Here is a 7,294-nt window from a genome sequence, read left to right as displayed (position 1 = left end):
TGCAGCAAAAGCAGAGTGCCCAGCCGTAAAGTGCGGCGGGGGCGGAGCAAAGGCGGAGTTCCAGCCACAGGGGAAGAGCCTGAGGCGGGGTCGCGCATGCGCAAGCTCCGGATCAAGTGGCCCTGACAGTCCCGGGGAAGGTTAATGCAGGACTTTACTACTGGGAATTCTAAAAGCCAAGAGCCCCAGAGGTTGTGAGCCCCCACATCTGCACACCACCTCACACACGTTTCACATGTCTGCACTAGGGAGAGTACACCACGCAATACACACGTCACATAGCTACACAACATTCATCTTCCATCTACACGCGTCTCGCTAGCATTCACTGGGCGCATAAGGTCACACGGTCTGAGACCCAACAGGAGAAAGGACGTCGAGTCCCAGAGCCCCATGGCCCGCGGGTGCCCCATCTCTCGTTGGGCCAGGACTGACGGGGGCTGATGCTGTTGGTCGGGGGATAGATTCCCCCATCCAGTCTCCCCTGAGCTAGCGTCAACCTGAAGAAGTTTAGAGTAGCTAGAATGCGTGGGAAGTGGGGACCGGTTGGCTGTGAAGACGACTAGGTAGAAAGGAAGGGGCCCTGGGCCAAGCCTCCTTTAGAACCACATCCAGAGGTACAGAGTCACCCCTGGGCTGGATTCAAAGGAGGCCACATGTCACTGTCTCCCCTGTTTAAAAACCTTCTTTGAGGGGCAGATGTAATGGAAAGAACTTGGGTTCTGGTGGCTACGGAACAAAGAGCCTTGAATAAGGCTTTGCACCTCACTTGAACCTCATTCATTTACCTGTAAAATAGGGTATAATCTCTCATCCCAGGGTGGATGTGCGATTACAAAGTGGCAGCAAAGGACTGACCTCAGAAACAGCCTTGGCTATGTTTTCATTTTAGGATGCTCAAGTGCATGCAGCCCAAAAGTTCAGGCTGAACCTGCTGGAGGAATTCCTTCCTCATTCATAGATGAGGAAACTGAGGCACAGAGAATGCCAAGGATTTGATCAAGACCATTAAACATTGGCAGCAAAGTGTAACAGGGGAGATCCCATAAATATTTGAAGTCACTGCTACTGGCATTAAAACAGAGTAGAATGTCCAATGCAGCATCATATGCCATAACAACAGAACTGGATCACTGGGATGTCCAGGAGGGAATTGGCTAAATAAACCCAGATGAGTACAATAAGATACTTTTAAAAAGTGAAATACTCTATTAATTGATGTGGAAGGAATTCCAAGAGAAAAAAAAAACACGTTTTCTCTGTAAAAACAAAAGAAACATTAGCTATGTCAATAAGGAAGAACATTTCAGGAAATTGTTTTCAAACAAACATTTCAAAAAATTGTCAATGCCAATATGGAAACAGGAAATGGGGATCAGGGGATCCTTATTTACACTCACCACGGCAAGTTTTAATAACACATGTCTAGGAAAGGTTAGTTGGGCAGCTGGACTAAATAGCTTGAGAAGAGGACCTGGAAAAAAAATGGCAAAGAATAGTCTTAGTCAATTAAAAAAGTATCTGAATTGAACTTAAATCCAACCAGATTGGAAATAGTAGATCTATTTAAAACTCTAGGAGGGCCAGGTGCAGTGCCACAAGTCTGTAATCCTAACTACTTAGGAGGCTGAGGCAGGAGGATTGCAAGTTTGGGGTCAGCCTGGGCAACTTAGCAATACCACCTCAAAGTAAAAGATAAAAAGAGCTGGGGATGTAGCTCAGTGGTAGAGTACCACTGGATTTAGTCCCTGGTACTGCAAAAGTTTTAAAATAAATTAAAAAACACTTAAAAGGTCTTATTTCTAGTGGAAAAAAAAAAGAGGGGGGGGAGTAGGTTCTGAATTGGGATGGGGTAGGCCAGGTAGCCTTATATATACAAGACAAAGAGAAAGTCACAAGCCTCTACATAACAAAATGAGAATTATTTTTCAGTTTGGTAAAGCAAATAACAGGAAAAACAAAGTAGAGGAAGCCCCTAAGAAATCCCCTGTTGGGATAATAGGGAGGTAGGTTTATGTGAACATTAGCCAATAACAAGTTTATCTTTGCTTATTTAAGTGGGATGCACCAGGTTTTTGTAAGGTGAGTCTGACAGCTTTGGGATGATGGTACCAGGAAGCCATAATCCAGAGCCCAATACATCAAGTAGAAGCAGATGCTTCAGGTAAGTAGGCCAACTCAGAATGTTTCTAATGGCTATTCTCTCAAACTAAGGGTGGGGATGTTCAGAAATATTGAAGTGGCTGGTGAAGAATGTATTCAGGAAGACAGGTGATCATAGCAGCAGTTCAAACCAGACTTACAGGGACAGCCCCAGGACACAGCACAGTAATTAACAGCTCATGGACTGAAAAATGGAATCCCAGTTCTGTCACTTAATAATTCTGTGTTTTAGCCAAATTACTTCTCCATGCCTTAGGTTTCGTTATCTGTACAATGATCATACCTACCCTCAGAGATTTGTTAGATCTGCTCTTATAAAAGTGCTTACAGGTAAATGCTTTGTGTGTAACTGAAAATTAAAAACAAAAAGACTTGATGGAATCTATTGGCAGAATTTTACAGATTGGGTATGGAAGATGAGGGAGAATGTGAGTCAAGAGTAAAGATACAGTTTTCCAGTTTGAGTAGCGAGATGGGTAGTGGTGTTGCTCAGAAAAGTGGCTTGGGGGAGCTGGGGAAAAGTGGCTGGGGGAGAGGCTGCAAGGATGCCAGTCCTTTTAGTACATAGTACAACAGTGAAATGTGATAATTTGAAGGCAAGAAATGTAGCAAGCTTGAGCTGGGCTTGTGGCTCAGTGGTAGAGTACTTGCCTAGCATGTGTGAGGCACTGGGTTCAATTCTCAGCACCAAATATAAGTAAATAAATGAAATAAAGGTCCATCAACAACTAAAAAAACTTTTTAAAAAAATGTAACAAGCTTGAAAGCCTTACCAAGAACACACCCCTCTCAGGGCACAGGATCCTTGAATGGTCTCCCCATGATGTTTCATAGTTAACAGACCAGTCACTTTTTTCTTTTTATTATTATTTTTTTTAATTGTAGTTGGACACAATACCTTGCCCCACTTTTTTCTCTTTTTGAAGTGTATCCTGCATTTTTCCTGTCCTTATTCTCCCGCTATATATTAGCTCCTGTATATTAGCTTGGTAGAAGGCATATAATGAGATTCTAGAATTCTAATTCAATGTGTGACTACTGGGGACTTGTCTCTTGTAAGTATATTTTTCTTGAAAAGAGTAAGGTCCTGTGTTCCTTCAACCCTGTCACTGCTAGGGATTTAATCTAGGCTCTTGAACATGCTGGGCAAGTACTCTACTATTGAATACATCCCCAGCCCCAAATACTTAATTATTGAAATAGGAATTCATGATAACTATTAGTTATTCATAAATATTGACTCCCTTCTGGGCAAAAAGTAGGCCTGCAGTTCCATGCAGAGCTTAAGCTGGGTGTGGTTTGTCTAGCTTGGTCCATTGAAAACAGAGGACATGTGTCAATTTCAGGTGAGTTTCCAAAACCAGTACCTCTTTCATGACACTATTTTCTTGGTTCTCTCACAATGGCTGTCCATGTTCCAGTACTGCTGTCAGCCTAGGTGAACGACTGATTTAATTCATCACATAAAGGATCTTTTTTTTTTTTTTTTTTTTTTTTTTTTGGTACTAGGGATTGAACCCAGGGGCACTTAACCTTTGAGCCACATCCCCAGCACTTATTTTTGAGACAGGGTAGCTTAGGAACTCAATAATTTGCCAAGGCTGGCTTTGCAATCCTCCTGATTCAGTCTCCCAAGCTGCTGGGATTACAGATGTGCGCCACTGAGCCCAGCACATAAAGGATAAATCTTTTAAATCAATTAAAAATATTTTTGTGTGTTTTAAGGCAATACAACCAGCCTGTTCTGACTATAAGAGAAATGAAGAAATCTAAAAATTCTGTTCCCTATACTTTTCCTCTCAGCTCTGAAATGTCTCCAAGCCCACTAGGCTAACCTTAAATCTCCCTACCAGGTCACCTTATGGTCAGGTGCAACAAAGTTACTGCCTCTAGCCTTCTCTTTAATCAACCAAAATGGATTTTCTCAATTGCCCATTCCATCAAGCTTACAACCCCTCTGTGGCTTCTGGTTCACCCTTAGCAATGATCCCAATGTTTTCATATGGCTAGCAAAGCCAGTTCAGCACTACTTGTGACTTCTACCCTGGTCTCTGCTAACCCTCCCTTTTGGATTCATTTCACTACTGCAACCCCTTCAAATACCATGTCATCATATTCTGATGCTGTTTCTCAAACTGGCTGGTTTCCTATAATTCTTTTTTTTTTTTTTTTTGAGGGTAGAGATACCTTTTATTTATTTATTTATTTATTTTTAAATCGATTTTTATTGTTGGTTGTTCAAAACATTACATAGTTCTTGATATATCATATTTCACACTTTGATTGAAGTGGGATATGAACTCCTATTTTTACCCCATATACAGATTGCAGAATCACATCAGTTGCACATCCATTGTCCTATAATTCTTGTGTCAATTTTCCCAGGTGTTGTGTCTGCCACCCTTCAGATCTCACATATTTCCTCAGGAAAGCATTCTCTCCCCACCCACCCCCACCCAGACCATCATAGATATACTCTAACAGGCGACACTTCCAATATAACTTAAAAGGTTCTTACTGCTTTCGATCAGTTTTAGGGCCAGACTGTAGCTTCTCTGAGGAGCATCAACCGTGTTTATTTTGGGCAATGGATATGTATTAATTCCCTTAAATGACCCTAGGAGATAAAAATTCATATTTTGTTTTAATTTTTTTAACAACAATTGAGCCTCAACATTTTCCATTATAATTTTTTCCTTCCATTTTAATGATCCATGTACTTACTCACTTATAAGATTTTCTTTAGGATTATCTAGTAGTCACATTAAAATGAAAAAAATTTAAATAATGTATTTAACTCAATGTATCAAATACCAATATTACCAGTATATTAAAAATAATTTTTATATGTAGTCAAAATTAAAAACTAGTGAAAAAACTAGTGAGATTATTTTTTCTTTTATATACTAAGTCTTTGATATCTGATATTTTATACTAACAGCACATCACAACTTGGGCACTAAATTTGCGAAGGTTGAAGTGAAATGTAGTTTCCCTAAAACAATAAGTTTTAACAGAAAAATACTTTTTATTAATTATAGATGGACATCTTTATTTTTTAATATATTTTTAGTTATAATTGGACACAATACTTTTATTTATTTATTTTTATGTGGTACTGAGAATCAAACCCAGTGCCTTGCATGTGCTAGGCAAGTGCTCTACCACTGAGCCAAGAACCCGAGCCCACCACCTCAATTTTTACATTAAAGTTTAACAAACAATAAATTCAGTTCAATTGTATTAGATATATTTCATGTGCTCAATAGCCACAGTACCATACCAGAAGTGTGGATATATATTATCTCCTATAATCAAAATTTTTCCTCCCACTGAGCCACATCCCCAGCCCATTTTATATTTTGCGACACGACCTCACTAAGTTGCTGAAGCTGACTTTGAACTCGCCATTCTCCTGCCTCAGTATCCTGAACCACCGGGATTGCTAAGGACAATAATAACTGAGTCACTTGAAGTATCCTATATGTAAACATACAAAGCTGCAATTTCCATCATTGATTCCATCCAACATTTGAACTTTGGAACATTTTTGAAATGCCATGAATGATGGTGGTGATGCAAGAAAAGGAGCTGATGGTATCTAAGGGAAATCATTCTCTGAAATCTACCTCTAAAAGATTATAACATTACGTTTAAAAAATGTTTTGAAGATTAAAACACCAAAGTTGTCTTGTAAATACTTGTGTGTGTGTATATATATGTGTATGGTAATATGGCTATGGTGGTTTAAAAAACATGTCCACAAATTCTTTGACATCTCTCCCTTCAGGAGATGCTTAATGCTCCTCCCCTTTGAGTGTGGGCCAGATATAATGACTCAATTTTAATGAGAACCTAGGGAAGTCTAAGATTAAGTTATTTAGAAGACTGTGGTTTTCATATTAGACAAATGATGTCTTGGTTCATTTGCCCTAGGGGAAGCCTATTGCCATATTATGAGCTGCGCCACGGAGAGACTCACATGGCAAGGAATTGAAGGTTTCTGTCTTAACTTTTAGTAAGGAACCAAATTATTTGTCTAACACACTGACAGAAACTGAGGGCAGTCAATTACCACATCAGTAGGGATGGAAGAGGATTTTTTAACCAGTTAAGTATTCAGATGACTGTGGCCTGGGTTAACTCTAACCTGAGACCCAAAACCAGAATTACTGAACTTAGCTACTTCTAGATTGCTGACCTGCAAAACTGAGATAATCAATATTTGCTTTCATTTGCCAAATTTTTGGGTAATGTGTTATTCATATTCACATGCAGCAATGGATTAAAGCTTATAGTTTGAAAAGCTCCCCATTGCCAAATGAAGCATAAATTAAATAAGGTATTTGTCACAAAGCAACCCAAAATAAGCATATCCTAATATCTGTTTCTACAAGTGATATACTAACTAAAATCATGGTGTTACTACTCAGTTTTTTAAGTTAAGCCTCAGAATATGAATCCTACTTGTTGGAATTTCCTTAATGTTTTGATTCAGCATTTAAAGGTACTTTGGTTATTTGCAATAAATCTGATAAATAAGTAAATGTGTTCATTATTGATCAAGTGAAAGTCACATTTCTAAAGCAAAAGGCTTATTTTTATAGTTTAAGAAAATACAAGTCCTAAGAATATGATATAATGCCAACACAATAAAAATTAGTGTACATTCCTAAAACTAGCAAGATAGTACTAGTGTATTAATTTTTTAGTTATTGGCGGACACAACATCTTTGTTTATGTATGTGGTGCTGAGGATGGAACCCGGGCGCACTATTGCTTGAGCCACAACCCCAGCCCCTGTGTGTATTATTTTTAATATTCCCCTCAAGGGTCACTGCTTTATAGTTATACCTCATAGGAAGGGCAAAACCATGATATACATTTCATTTGAAATCACTTCATTTATTTTTATTTTATTTTTTGCAATATTGAAGAATGAACCCAGGAGTGCTCTAGTGTTGAGCTACATCCCCGCACTTTTTTATTTATTTTGAGACAGTATGGCTAAGTTGCCCAGGCTGGTCTTGTACTTGAGATCCTCCTGCCTCAGTCTCCCAAGGTTCTGGGATTACAGGTGTGTGCCACCACACCCAGCCTTACCGCTACAATTTAAAAGCTGTTATTTCTG

This window comes from Callospermophilus lateralis, chromosome 18, assembly GCF_048772815.1.
Source record: "Callospermophilus lateralis isolate mCalLat2 chromosome 18, mCalLat2.hap1, whole genome shotgun sequence".
Lineage (NCBI taxonomy): Eukaryota > Metazoa > Chordata > Mammalia > Rodentia > Sciuridae > Callospermophilus > Callospermophilus lateralis.
Note: the sequence above shows the minus strand (reverse complement) of the source record.